The sequence below is a fragment of the Lacerta agilis genome, chromosome 3 (assembly GCF_009819535.1).
Source record: "Lacerta agilis isolate rLacAgi1 chromosome 3, rLacAgi1.pri, whole genome shotgun sequence".
NCBI classification, from domain to species: Eukaryota; Metazoa; Chordata; class Lepidosauria; order Squamata; family Lacertidae; genus Lacerta; species Lacerta agilis.
Window position 1 is genome coordinate 28,897,816 of NC_046314.1, and position 15,722 is coordinate 28,913,537.

Consider the following 15,722-nt stretch of genomic DNA (forward strand, 5'->3'; position numbering starts at 1 on the left):
ATGAACGCTTCAGGATCGTCTTTATCTCTGAAGTCAGGGAATCTTTTTAAATCCACCCTGCTAGGATTTTGTGTGGAACTATTGTTGTTGTTTCTATTATCTACAGCTGATAATTCAAGTCTTTTCATTTCTAATAAATATTCTCTTTCCTCCCGTTCTCTTTCTCTCTCAATAGCTAAGGTCATTTCTTTCTCTTTCAGTTCTCTCTCTTTTGCCTCAGCTTGGAACTTTTTCTCTCTTTCCTCAGCTTGCAATCTCATTTCTAATTCCTTCAGTTTATATTCTTGTTCTAGCTTCCATTTCTCAAATTCCTCTGAGGCTTTAAAACTCGTCCCCTCAGCAGGATTTTTGTTAACCGTTTCAGTACTGGTTTCTTCCATCTGGGAAACCCCATTTTCTTCTTCAGAGCTTTCTACTTGTGAGTCCCTAAGAGCTGTTTTAGTCTTTCTAGGTGGCATTTTCTATTTATTTGGTGGTATAATTTATGTACTTAAATCAAGGATGTTTCAGTTAAACTATTTCTCCAGGCTTAGTTTCCACAGTTTAGGTCCAAAGTCACGCCCAAAGTTACCTCAGTGCACTTTGTCCAGCGTACTTTTCCGACCTCTCACTATAAACCTTTCTGCCTGAAATAGTTTTAAACGCAGAGTATCTTTGTAATTCTCTCACAATCTCACAGTCTCAGGCGCTATCACACTACACCCTAGGGCCAGGTAATTCCTCTCTGAATTCCCCTTCTCCCTTTCCAGGTGTATGCGATCCCCCTTCCTGACTAGATTGTAGAGTCTCACTGAAGTTTGCTTAAATCCTCTTTAAGCCTCACACTTCACACAATGCGTCACCCTTAAATATTTCTTGTACCTTGGCACGTTTTGCCAACACTTTAGATCTATCTTTGATCCTGATGTGACCACCACTTTAAGACTATCTTTTATCCCGACGCTGCCACCACTTTAATGTCGCGGGCCCTTCGCCCTGTACAGCCCACCCCCGGACGTTTTACGGTCTATGAGTGCTGCACCAACGACAAACAGTCCCCAGCTGCAGCCCTTCAGACTACTAGCATGGATCCTGCTTACTTCATTCACCACAGACGAGGATATTGTGAATTAAAAAGATGTTTATTGCGTACAAAGCTTGTGGTTGCTGATAAATAAAAGGTTGTTCAATAAGCTTATAACAGTTGTCCTATACCGGCCTAATACCTCTAAATATTACCGGCCTAATACCTCTAATAGTAAACTAAATATCAATAACAATGCGTTTCACAATCTCTTTATCCTCTCTGCTAACATCCACCTAAGACTCTAAACTCCCAGCTCTATCTCTTGACTCACACTGCTCAACTCCAACTCTAACTCCCCGCACTTAACTGCCTCACTGCCCACTGGGAGGGGTGTTTTATACCCAGGCTAAGCCCGCCCCTGAGGGTTCTAACTGTCAGAAAAAATTAACCCCTACCTGGCATTGGGCTAGTTCTCCACACATAGCACCTGCAACTTGTATCTTGAAATGAGCAGGTGGAAAAGCTGTCACCTAAGCCATACCGAACTTTGTTTTCCTCCCATTATTTGTTCAACAAATTTAGCTTTGACTATTTTCTTTGCAAGGTTTTCTAAAAATGTGTTGTTTTAGCTGCACTTTTAAACAAAACAAAAAACACAAATACATTGTTAATTTTGGAAACAGGTATCATACAGATTCAGTATTTCTGAATTTCTTTTTCAGTTTTTGAGTAGAAACCATGATACTTCAAAGTAATAATCTTCAGTTTCTCTCTCTGTCTCTTTCTTTCTTCCTCTCCCTCCCTCCTTACCCCACCCCCCATATATAATTACACACACAGAGAGAATTCTTTGGGATCTGCAATGTATTTATTTAAAATATTAATATAAAATGTCACTGTTGTTTACATGGTTTGGGCAATAAAGTGTAATACAATACAGAAACACCCCCCCCAAAAAACGTAGCCAGATTGGGGGGGGGTACCTGTTTTTACCAAGGGACCTTCTAGTGCCAGCACCAACATGGGGCAAGAGAAATGCAAACACCCTGCACTTGGCTGGCCAACCATTACTGACTACCTTTACCCCATTAGACCACTGGCTATGGGAAAAGTAGCTACACTGGTGCCAACTCCAGGGGCCCTGGGCACCCACAAATTTTTCACAGTGTGTGTCCGTCCTCCGCTGCCCCTGCTGCCCGCTGCCCCCTGCCTTACCTCTGACTCTCCAGAATTGCAACGATGACTAAGCCAGGGGCTCTGCCTACCCCACAGGGCCTCTGATGGGGCTTGCTGTGGATGTGCTTCCTGGGTGCATCTGTGGCAGGCCCCGCTGTGGAGGTGGAGGCCCTGGTCCAGTTGCTGCCATGGCAGCGGAGAGGGCAGGGGGCGGAGGCCGAGCAATGCATGCGCGCGCACACAGCGTGACATAACGTCATGCATTCACCTCACGTTGGGCACCCACCGTCTGGGGCCCAAATCAGCACCTCTGAGTAGGTGAGCTAATGGTTGTGCTGGTTGGAAGGGGCTCTCATGTTCAGAGAGCACATGCTGCTAAAAACCGGTTGATGGGAAGCAACAGGGAGGGGAGGGTTGTTGCTTTCATGCCCTGTGAGAGGGCTTCCTGGAGATATCTGAATGGCCAATGTGGAGAGTCAGATTCGAGACCAAGTGAGCCTTGGGTTGATTCAGGGCTCTTCTTCTGTCCTAAAAACAAGCCTGCTATTAAATAGGCCGAGAACTTCAATACAGAACATCTGCTTTGCTCTTGTTCTTATATTTCTATGTTTGAGCCAGATATATAATCTGCCAACTCCATTATGAATGCTTCGTTACACAACTTTCAAATGAAAATGACGTTTTTCAGGACAGTAAGTTGGTCTCAAGTCATAAGATGTCACTTCAACGTGGCCGAGTGGTACCACTTCTTTTCAAGAACGCACACAAGATTATACAGGGGAATGAAGTTTGTTAACTCTGAAATGTCACCTTCAGGATTAGATTGCTGCTCATTGTTGAGATCTTTTTATGATTATGCACTATAGCTGACAATGGTTTTAAATTAGAGGTTGGGTTTGATTGAAATGAGCTAATTCGCTTCATAAATGCAGATTGCTGGAAAGAAATGGCTTTCTTCAGGTCCAAAAATGCATTTTAGTCTACCTTAATTAGGAGAATATGTAAAGTAAGCATAGAGAAAATCGCTTTCAATCTGCCATAAAATGTAACGCCACTAGTTTACAAGATTACTCTTAAAAACAAGAAACGGACCATTAAAGTCTATGATACATTGTTCAGCACATGAATATATCGTGTGCCTAATGCAAGTCTTCCAGGAAGTTGCTTTAGACTGAAGTGTTCACTTCAGTTAGGAACGGCCTCATTCTCAAGTTTTCTGGCCTGCCCTCCTTACCACCGATGCAGAATAGACAAAGAGAAGACTGCAAGCCTAACCCAGTTATCATAGAGGATATGGAGCGTTCAGGTGAATAAAAGGCAAATTAGGCCTATTGAAACATTCATTGCAAGCTTCACACAGCAAGCGTTTATCACTGCTGCTGTTAATTTTTTTTAAAAAAAAACATGCTTAAACATTTCCACACACAAAGAGATAAGATTAAAAAAATACAGTCTCTTAATCAAGCAGCCCTCTTCAACCACAGCACAAATCAACACAGTAATTTTACTAGCAGGATTTTTGTCTGAATACTGTATTCTATTCCAGAAGGTCAAGATTAAATTCCAGTTGCCTGTAAACAAACTTCTCTGAATCCATTAAATAAGTAGGTTTTAGTAATGTGTTTTATCCTCTTCTAGCCAATCTTCACTAGGCAAAATATCTGATTTCCATTTAGATGCTTTTTCAACCCTGGCTTTTAGCAATAAATTAAACATATTTTATTTTCTTCTCTCACTAGAATGATTTAATTCATTTAATGGAAGCCCTTGACCTGGTATCTCTTTTACATCTTTCCACAAGCAAACATTTATAGGACAATCCTACCAAGTATGCTAATACTTTTTATGTCCATATTTCCAGTAATTTGCTTTCTATATAAGCATAGCCTTCTCAATTTAATTCACACCATAACATCTATATAATATTAAATATATATTAATTTAAATTAGTTGTTGTAGGGTTTTTAATTCTTGAAATAACTGTCTACTTCCACGGATATATTGGCATAATAATTGACTGAACAGTGTGCATTGCTAGGAGGAGGGAAGCCTTTTTCTCTCTGTTTCCCCTTTGCTGGGGAAAGTATCTGGTGAAATATTGACCATGGTGAAGTCCTACACACTTATTCAAGCAGGGTTGCAGTTCAGAGACTACAGTGGGAACTCAATTTACACGCCACACGAGTGTGCTTTCACATTGCAGTAAATTCACATACTCCTCAATTGCCCCAATTAAATCGGGACATCTCATTTTTGGGCACTGTGCTCTCAGCATGATGCCCCAAAATGGACAAGATTGCAGAGCCCCAAAATGCACATTTTGGGGTGCCGTGCTATCAGTTGAAATTTTTCCCATGACGGCAATTGGGAGCTGAAGACAAAATTTATTTTAGAATTATCCTCAATATTATTATTGTTGAGCACTGACAGTCCATTTTTTGTGCTTCGTAGATTCATAGAGTTGGAAGGGACCCCCCAGGGTCAACTAGTCCATATCTTTTTGCCCAGACTTTTCCTGCCACATGAGACTGAATCATAGAAATGTGGAGTTGTGGCAATCTGGTCCAACCCCTCACTTTCACAGCTAAATCAAAAACTGAAACCTGTTATTTCTGAATTCCTGTACTGCAGGCGCGTCCAACAGGTAGATTGTGATCTACTGGTAGATCACTGGGTGTCTGTGGTAGATCACTGCCCCCCCCAAGAAGCTCAAGAAGTTTGGCTCCCCCCAGAAAAGCTCAACATTTATCCCTAAAAAGCTTGGTTTTCTCCTCCCTAAAAAAGCTCAACAACTTCAACCTGAACCCCCCCAAAATGGGCCTTCCTCCTTCCTAAAAAAGCCAAAAAGCTCATCAACTTTCACCTGAACCCCCCAAAAGGGGGTAGATCACTGCCAGTTTTTAACTCTGTGAGTAGATCGCTGTCTCTTGGAAGTTGGCCCTCCCTGCTGTACTGTATTGGATTTGAATTTTTTAATATATGTATAATTGCTGTTTTTTATGGTTCTTTATCTTGAAAGCTGACTTGGGTCAGGTGTCCCTTCAAATAGAGGACTGTCCTTTGTTAAGTAGCCATATGATTTGAATACTGAATATTCCAGACTCACACTTCCTTTCCTGAGCCGTCTGTCACACCCAGTGCTTTTTTTCTATGGGGACACAGGGGTACACAAACCCCTAAAACATTTTGTGAGTCCAACATTTTTTTTTTTTTAGAAAAAAAAGCACTGGTCACACCAACTATTTTTTCTAAAGATTATACACCCACAAACTGCAAATGTAAATAAAACTACCAAAAGATACTGGAAACACTGCAAGAATAATACCTGTCACACAAACTATCATCTTGTTTCTTTGTGATAATTTGCTACTATCTTCTTTTGTCATCACCTTTTAAAACTATGGTCACAGTCGCAGCATACATTGAAAGCCCAGAGCTATAACTCCCAGTACCCTTAATCTACATTTCCCACAATTCTTTCAGCGTGAGGGCCAGGAACATGTAATTGCCAGGATCCCAGAAACAGCAAGTAGGATCTAAAACCAACACCTTGTGAAGTTAAGCAGCTCATGTAGTGAGTGCTGCCTATTGCACAATGCCAAATATTTGGCACTGTCTGGAGCTTCTGCCATGTCAACAGTAAACACTGAATTCTGTTATTCTTCTGTATAATCTTCTGTATATGCAACCCCGATAGCAGATAGTAATGAAACGTAACAAAGCCAGAAACGAACATGCAGCTAATTTGCACAAGTACGAATAATGTAAGGCCATAGCGAATTTTATCCCAGAAGATCCGTTCATGGCAATTAAATGGAAAAGAAGCGAGAACGAAGCCTGTGTTGCCTGCATGACTGAAATAAGAGATGAGGGACTCTCTGGCTGAGCACCATTTATCTCCTGCCCATCTTGAATTATAACAAACTAATAATGTCAAGCCTAGTCTGCACAGATTGATTTGTGACTCGGAGGTGTGGAAGAAGGGGCTGGGAATGTGCTTAAACTCTTGCTGCTCAGTTTAAGAAGGAAGTCTGCTTTCTCCTATTCTGCACAAGAGGGGAAATAAAACAATGCCAAGTTCATAGACATACACATATATACTTGGCGCGCGCACACACACACACACACTGTACATAGGCTATCTAGGAGGTGAGATGATAAATAATTGTGTTAACCATGGTTAAGGCAATGAGATGTCTGTAAACAGCACTTCTAAGATGTTTTGCTAAGAGAGATCTGCAAAATCATTTCATCCCCTTTTTCCAGGGTGTGCCTATCTGCCTCCATGACCATGAATCTGAGCCCGTGCAGAAACAGTTTTAGACCTGGCTAGTGGGCGCAGCTACAAATGCACAGACCTCCAATGGTCCAGCTTTGGTTGTGAACAATGGAAGGGCTTGGCTCCCCCACCCCCACCACGGTTGGAGCCCCAGAATCCGTAGAACCTCCCTTCCCTCCCTATTCCACAAATGAAGCCCACAATGGAGGCAGGCAGATAGTGGTGCCCGAGTGAATGGGCAGGAGTGTATTTCTTACGTGTGTGTAAAGATGCACGCCTAACATTGATGGACATAAGCTAGTATTTAGTTAAAGCAGAGTCCCTTCTTTGCCAAAGACTCCTTTTCCTGGAAAGAGGTGAGGAGGAAACAACTCTACACAGTTCAAGCATCAATTCCCCCCCCCCAAAAATATTGTTTTCTAGGCCCAAGGTGGGGTCCACGGTTCAAATGAAGGTTTATCTATCTTGACCCTCAGGATACTCTCTAGGCCATTTTTGTATTTTTGCTGTAAACCGTCCTGTGACCTTCGGCCGAAGGATGGTGTATAAATTAAATAATAAATTTAAATTAATAAATAGGCCACGCCTCCACCCCAGGCCATGCCCCTCACGAGCCTGGCTCCACGCACTCCTTAAATGCCTTCACCTGGATGGCATGTGACCTTGAACTGCAGCCATGACTCTTGCTTGCCTGGAGATATGTGTAAGGGTGAAGGAACCCGCGGCTTGAGTGTGATTTCCTGATTTCCTCACCACTGGCTTAATCATCAAAAGGTACCTGAAAGCTAGGAATTACGTAGGTTAAACTGTAAGCAGTGGCTCTATGGTCCTGTTTGGACCAATCCTATAATTCTAAATGTCTTCACTCCTACAAGACACGCTTCAGGGTGAAAGTAGTTTATGTATGTAGTTTATATTGCATTTTATAAGGCATCTGTGGGTTTTTTGTGGTGGAGGTGTGGGGCGGGGGGGGGGGGAGTTTGCTTTTTAACACTGCTGTGGCGAAGAGCTTAACTCCTGCCAGCATTGCCAGCGTAATTGTTTTCCAATTGATTAAAACTAACTGTTCAGAAGATTCCATTCATTTCCCTGCCCCATTTTTTACTGCGTAATCCTCGGCTATAGATGTTAAGTTTCATCGGCCAGATGGTGCATTCAAAAAACAGAACAAAACACACTACACCACACTACAAGTTATGGTTTATATACCACTGCAGAAAGGTATGTAGATAAATAAAGGCCACTGTTGTTTTATCTTCTTTTTCACAATGAAGGTTCTTATAGAATTACAAGACATTTGGCAGGCAGTGAAAAGGACCGTTTTTTTCCTGTCACATCAGCAGTTCTAGGACTTTGGTTTCAACTCAATATGCTTCTTAAGGAGGCGCATGTAGGGACCATTCTGAACATCTAAAAACCAGATTAGCAATTAGAGCTACTGTAAGGCAAATCACAGCTGTGTTCATTTAAAAGCTGGCGCTTTCCGAGAACATTTTTGAAGCGGTTAAAAATAAATCCTAGTATGGATTGCAATGCACTGTACAGTGGTACCTCTGGTTACGTACTTATTTCGTTTCGGAGGTCCGTTCTTAACCTGAAACTGTTCTTAACTGAGGTACCACTTTAGCTAATGGGGCCTCCTGTAGCCGCCGCACCACCAGAGCATGATTTCCGTTCTCATCCTGAAGCAAAGTTCTTAACCCGAGGTACTATTTCTGGGTTAGCAGAGTATGTAACCTGAAGCGTCTGTAACCCGAGGTACCACTGTACTCTGGCCTGGATATCAATTTCCCACAGACACACCATGTAAATACAGAAAACGGCACTGGGTACAAAAATCTACATCCTGACTATTTGGGGGGGGGCATTTAGTCTCTAAGGTTACACACAGAGAAAGGTTTGAAAGGTGTCTGGTCACTGCCTTGTAAAATCTCAGATGTTTGGAAGGTGGCCATTTGGTCTTTCTGTTCAGTAACTGGAACTAAGGTGTACGCCGCTGACTTTGTAAAATGGAGGAAGTAAGGTGTTTAGCAGGAAGAACCACAATGGCTTGGTTTTCAGACAAAATGAAATTTTTTTTTTTGTATATATTGGAATGTATGTGATTTTTTTTTTTTTGAAAATTTAATAAAATGTAATTGAAAAAAAAGAAAGAAAGAAAAGAAAAGCCTCAACTGTGAACTCAGCAATACAGCTGCAAACAAACATTTTAAGTGTGTTTTAAGTGCCTTAACCACAGGTCTAAACCACAGAGCCCAGGGCTTGCCGATCAGAAAGTCAGCGGTTTGAATCCACACGACGGAGTGAGCTCTTGTTGCTTGGTCCCAGCTCCTGCCAACCTAGCAGTGCGAAAGCACATCAAAGTGCAAGTAGATAAATAGGTACCGCTCTGGCTGGAAGGTAAACGGCGTTTTCATGCGCTGCTCTGGTTCGCCAGAAGCGGCTTAGTCATGCTGGCCACATGACCCGGAAGCTGTACACCGCTCCGTCAGCCAGTAACACAGATGAGCACCGCAACCCCAGAGTCATCAGCAACTGGACCTAATGGTCAGGGGTCCCTTTACCTTTACCTTTAAGTGCCGTATACAAATGTGACACTAGATGGCAATGGTAAGCTAATGGGAAATTTCATATATTTTTTTCAAAAATAAATAAATAAACAAAGCATTTTCACAGCGTTTTGTGTGTGTGTGTGTGTGTGTGTGTGTGTGTGTCTAGCTTCAGCCTGTTATTGCAGAAAACCATCAAGGGAACTTAACTTCCAATACTGCTTGTCAGTTCCTGTGGTAAACGACACCATGTTTGGGAGCACTGCTTCCCCTTTCATTTCACACAATTCTTCCCTCTTCAGAAATACACAATCCCTTAAAAAAAAAAAAAAAAGCTGCTTTGGATGGCTGCAGCCTTGCCGAATCCCTCACCGCTTCCCAGAACAGAGCTGCCATCCTAGAAGCAGCAAAAGCATTAGCTGACAGGAACCTGACACTGATTAGCACCAGCATGCCACCGGGGGGCGGGGGACATGACACATACAGCAGCTTTCAGAAAGAGAAATATATTTCAGAAAATAATAAATATTGAGAACTCTGCTCAAGCTATCCGTCCACAGTGATGCATAGCTACAGTCTTCTCACGACGTTGGTTGGCACAGAAAGCCTCTCGAGGGGCACACATCTGGGAACATGCTGATGCCTGAGCGTTGACAACTGCCGATCTCTATTTCTCCTGTGTTTGATCACTGACTGGGACCCGCCATTGCGCAGGCCCCACACTCCCGGCTGCGCTCGCTTGCATTTCTCATGCCGCACACCCTCAGCGGCCTAGATAAAAGTGTAAATAGTACGCCAGAGCTGGAGGCAAGCGGGAAGACACTAGTCACTTCTGAAACATCTAATTTCTCTGGCAGTCGTAGCTGTTTCATGCGGGGGAACATGCAGTGACAATTCTGAGGGTGAGCGTTGCTCAGTAGAAACCTGTCCACACATCATCCATCTCTCTCACACAAACACACACACTTACCTTTCTTATAATCCCATAACTTTTCATGTGCTTAAGCAACGTATCAAAGGGCAGGCCTTGTCCAAGGTATTGAAGAAAGCATTGCAAAACCAAGGCTTTTTCTCGCTGAAACTGAGTCCCTGCGCTTCTCGGGTGGGCACCATTGCCATTAAGAGAACAAGGGAGGTTCGTGGTGAGGCCCGGCACCTATTTTCCTATAAAAATAGTGCTGCACAAAACCCTGTGCTTCAGATGAGATCCTCCTTTCTAAAACATTTAAAAGGATCAGGTATTCAGAACTGATGAGGCGCTGGTAATGTGGTAAGTGAGTGGGAAGAGACAGACAGACAAAATGAGATCCCAATATTGCCTTCTAAGAATGTGACACGAAAGCAAGCAGGGGAGAAAATGTACTCTTGTCGTGGCTTGCAAATAAAACAAACTCAGCTCCGGAAGACAAGATAAAGTTTCATTTGTCACTCTAAAGTGCTCATGCATAATGGAAGGAGATATTATTAAATGGAGGCCAGGCCTAGCTTCTTACATACATTTAGGAATCTGGGCTTGAATAGGCAGAACTAGAAGTGAGTGAGTGAGTGAGATTTCAGACAGATACACAAACATGCAACACACACACATATGCAAGAGTGAGTGAACATGTGAAAAAAAGCTTCATTGACATTCCTCCCACTGGGAAAAAGAGCCAGCCCAACTATAGGGCTGGGTGAAGTGGTTGCCTGGGCAATTGTTTTTGATGGTCATGAAATGGTCACCAATTGTTACTTGTTTCCTAGGAAGGAAAAGAGAGAGACTCCTCAGGTGCCAAAATGACACCTCGACTGAGTTGGGTGCGCCATTTTGCTACCTAGGCAGGACAAGGAGCAAGACACTGTCTCGTTTTAAACTCCCCTCTCACCCAGGGCAGTCAGCATAGCATCTAAATCAGCTCGGGTTTAAGGGTTTGGTGGGACTTGGGATGAACTGTGGAATGTGTGGGGAGCAGCGGGGGTGGGAAACCTGTGGCCTCCTGATATTGTCGGATTTCCAACTCCCAGCTACTCCAGCCATCATGGTCAATTATCAGCGGTGATGGAAGCTGTAGCCCACAAGTTCCCCATCCTTGCCATAGAGGACTGGCCTTCAACTGGGAGGTCAGAACCCAGTACCAAGTCTTAGCCAGATCCAAGATGGATCTGCTACCATTCAAATTTATTTATTTTTAGAAATGGGTCTCCAAATATATGTTTGGGCTCAGTTTGTGACTGCACAGCAAACATTGCAACTTGCTTCCATGAGGAGTAAGAGAAACTGATTTGACTGCCCTGCACATTCCCTGTACTCCTCCCCAATGTCAGGAGCCAGGGAGACCATCCATTTTGAACCAAGCGTTGGGAGGCCTAGTGGGCTCTATCCATGGAAGTTTTATTTAAAGGGGTCTTTGTTGTTGTTGTTCCTCCAGCAGCATTTGCAACTGCCGAGAGATTTTAAAACTCCCAACCCACCTGAAAAGTTGCCTTTCCCCGCTAATTGCATTTTTACCGCCAGCTAGTGATCTGTTAATCGGAACTGAGAACAAAACAGATGGGGGCTGCAAACTCTTGTTGCCATGGAAACCAATTGCAGGTGTGTGGCCCAAGGAATAATAAAGCCTGGTTTGTGGCGCATATACATGTTTAAAGAGGACGGTGTGAAACAAATCTTATTGAGGGCGGAAAGCACTCCTGGCACAGAATGGTTGTTCTAAATGTGCTGTTCCGGGATGTATCAAACGGGCACAGGAAAGGAGATAAAAAAGTCTACGGCAAATCGGTGGTGGTGGTGGTGGGGAGTCTTGAGGGAACTGGAAATAGGTGGGGAACCTCACAAGAAGGAACCGAAAGAACATCTTAATGCAACCATTCTGCACCCTTAATGTTAATAATGATTAGGAGTATGGATATGGTTCAGATTTGGATTAAGATTCAGAGAGATATGGGCCTCTTCTCAAGCAAAGTTCGAGAAGCCTGTACCCAGTTGGGACACCTTTGGAGATCCCATAGACCTCAGATTTGTTCTCTCTTTAAAATGGGTACATTTCCCCAAGCCCCAAATACTCCATATATAGTGCAGGAGGAAGCAGAGGTGGGAGGAAAGGCGGTATAGTTATTTGACAGCCTTCTCTGGCTTCCAACCAGGGATAGCTGTTCTAATGTGTTTTGTATGTATTTTTGAGCAAAGCTTTTTTTTTTGCAGGGTCAGAAGAATTAATGATTTCTCCAGCTCTAGCCGTCGGTGTTGCCTATAGCAGAAAGGCCATTCATAATAGTTGTGAGCGAATGTCTACAGGCGACCAATAGCTAGGAATGCAAGCTCCTTTCACAAATTCCCTCCACCCCATAGGGAAAAATGCATAGAAGGGGAAGCAGCACTGTTCCTGGTGTCTTCAGCCCACTCCTTCGTCACCCACGCAGGATTTGCCCCCAGATCTCCTACAGAGAGATCTGAAGTCTGAAAAGGGACACCCACATTGTTATGTTCATCGGTGCGCCACAGAATTGGGAGCTGTGTGTTATTGGAGAGATCATCTATCTATGCACACAGAGAGGGCCCTCCTCAGACCTTTAGTTTTCTGCATGGTGAAAAAGGTCCAAGAAGGCCTTCAATGGAGACTTCGTGTGACTCATTCAGCTTGCGTAATCTGCAGGTTGGGCCACTGTGTTGTTGAAAAATATAGAGCAAAATAGTAATTTTCTCTGAATCCATTCACCCATTATTTCAATAGAATGCATTACCAAATGCGTATACTAAAGACTGAAGCTGTTGGTATGCTATTAATATTCTGGTCATTGATAACACATTGGAGATTCAGTGAATTCAGATAACATATTGTAGATGAAATAAATGCAGTAAAATCAGTAAAGTCAATTAGTTTTTGTTGTTTTTTTACTGACCAGCAAGGGGGTTGAAGATGTCACATTCTTTGTGACGTTAACTGTGGTTGGTCATGTTGCCAATTCCAAATTCTTTCTTTACGGTTTGGACTCAACCAGCCGCACAACAGTTTCTGCATGAAAAAGGACTTGGTTTTTTTTTTTTAAAGGGTGCTAAAACAAGACAATAAAAAACCCTTATTGTTGTGCCTGTTTTTCTCTAAAGATGTTCACCCTGCAAGGCTGTCTATCAGATACAGTTTTGCTGGGTGTGAAGTCTTTTGGCTCATTCACAGCAAGCAGATTTTAACCAGGGAGCTTGTTAAGTCTGCCCAGCAGGACTGCATTCTTGCACAGTCTTACGCAGTCAGTCGCTTCGTGAATTTTCTTTATTTTTAAAAATTGATTTTCATCATCTTTACAAAATCGCAACTGCATAGAAACAGCAATATTGGGCAATGCATACTGTCTATATAAAATAGTGTGTCACATACTTGTTATTTGCTACGGTTCTGTGTTAAATAAGGGGGGGAGCGTTATTTTGGAAGTTAATTTTGGGAAATTCTTCACCTCAGATATGACTAAAAGGATGCAGTTGACTATATTGGAATAATTTAATTGTCCACATTTAATTTTCATTATCTGCTTCTTCAAGCACAGTCTCCAACCTGCATAGTGTGCTCCGGACCTAAGAGGTTGATTTGCAGAGTCTTGCAAGGAAGTCTTGCAGAGAACACATGCCTCACAGTACATCTGCAGCCTAGAAAGAGGGTAAGATCAGATCCGAAGAGACAGATTTCCCAAAATAACACCTGCGTCTCCAACAGCTTTGACGGCTTACACATTCTTCATGGTTAATCTGAAGGGTGACCTGGCTATGAGCAGCATATCACAACAATTTCTGTGATAACACTGAAGAACTGATAACATATTTATTTATTTTGCCTGCAGAGTTGGAAGCAGCCACAGTGGGAAGTGTTGAGACATTTGCAAATTCAGTGTCCAACCCCCCCCCCAGGAGATTCCAGGTTCAAGCACCTGCTTATCTTCCATGTCATATAATCACTCCACAGTCTCTCTTATTGTGCTTTGCTTACAACAGAACCCCCATGAACCCCCCACTTTCCCCCTCCCTTGGTCCTACAGACCTGATCCTCATTTTCAGCAGGGTGGGGACAATGCAAAGTTTTGAATCAGGCAGGAAGGAGGAGAGTTTTTGGAGGACAAGTTGGTACAGGGACCAGTGCTGTTTTTTCAAACACTACAATTACATGTTTGGGTGCTTGAATGTGCCTCTAAGCTCAGTGTGTTCCTTTGTAAATTTAAAATGGAAGAAAGAAGAAGAAGAAGAAGAAGAAGAAGAAGAGAAGAAGAAGAAGAAGAAGAGGAACCTTATTTGCCCCTACGGGTTCCCATGGTTGCGCCCGGTGAGAAAAATTGGAAGCAGAAAAGACACTGAGGCTGCTGCCTTCAGAGAGAGAGAAAGATTTATTTTCTGTATGCAGAGGTACCTGCGGTGTTTTGTACAGCCAAGCAAGTACAAAACTAGTCAATTTTCAGACAGTTCTTATAGACAGTTCTCTGGCTCTCTTCCCACCCCAGAAATCTTCCTCTTGTCCATATAAGGAACATTTCCTGTTGTACATTTCCTGTTGTACATATAAGGCAAAATGACATTTAGCCCTGAGTTGGTTCATGCGCACTCCAGCAAGGCCATCCTATCTCTGACCTAGACAACAGTTCCTCTCTGTGCAAGGACAATTACTCTCTGTGCAAGGTTATCTGTTATCTCCAGACTCTTAGTCATAGCTTGCCAGAAAGAAGTGCAATGCAGATCAAAGTTCACAGCTTTACAGAAAGGTTTCATAAAGAAAAGCTTAACAGAGGCACTTTTATACTTCTGGACTAACAATACATTCAGGTAAATATACAGGTTAGCTAATTAACCCCTTTCAGAAGAAGAATGGCTAATATGTGGCCAAAATTCTCAAGCCCCAGCAAAATTTCAGTCCTCACTGAGTTCCTGATGCTTGGAGTTCTGCTTCTCTGTGATCTGTCCTTGGTCCTGAAATCTTAACTCTATCTCTAATGCTCTCAATCGCTAACCTCTGGCTGATCTGCTCAGTGCATCCGGATTTCCGTATTACATAACTAAACAATGTTAATGGCATTGGCAGATATTTGCAAATTGCCTTTAAGATGCTTTAATTTACATTTTAAAACTGCAGGTTTTTTATGGTTTAGCTCTGTTTTAACTATTTTGCTGGCATTTCTGTTTATCGTAAGACTGCCTAGAGACTAGTTGCAAGGGCAGGACAGAAACACCAAAAGTATATAAATATGGCAGTCTTTCTATTATTTTGAATTTGACTGGTATTAATTTCATGCTTCCTATGTTTCATTGGGTAGCAGCTACTCGTGGGCTTCAGTTTCAAACAGGAGACTTGCTGAGTAAAACTGGGGATGCATTTAAAATTTACTCTCCCACTTCCACCACAGTCCATCAACATTTCAGGGCATTTGCATCTAAACAGGTTTAATTCTATTACAGTAAAAAGAGCTATCATGTGCTAATGATAATTTACCTAAGAGCAATGCATTTGCACAGCATAGATTCACTGACTTGGCAACATGAGAACCAGCCAATGATTGCATGTCCAGATAGCAGTTCCTCATGCTCTTGAATTGGCATTTGCACACCAAAACAGTTTTATGGGCTTCCACTCACATTACAACAACAAAAAGCATGTAACAGAGAACCAGGTCCACAGCACACTACTGGATTCAAACAGCATTCAGTGAAGACCTTCACTTTCAAAAACAGGAACACTGTTGCAGGATGTCTGTAAATAAC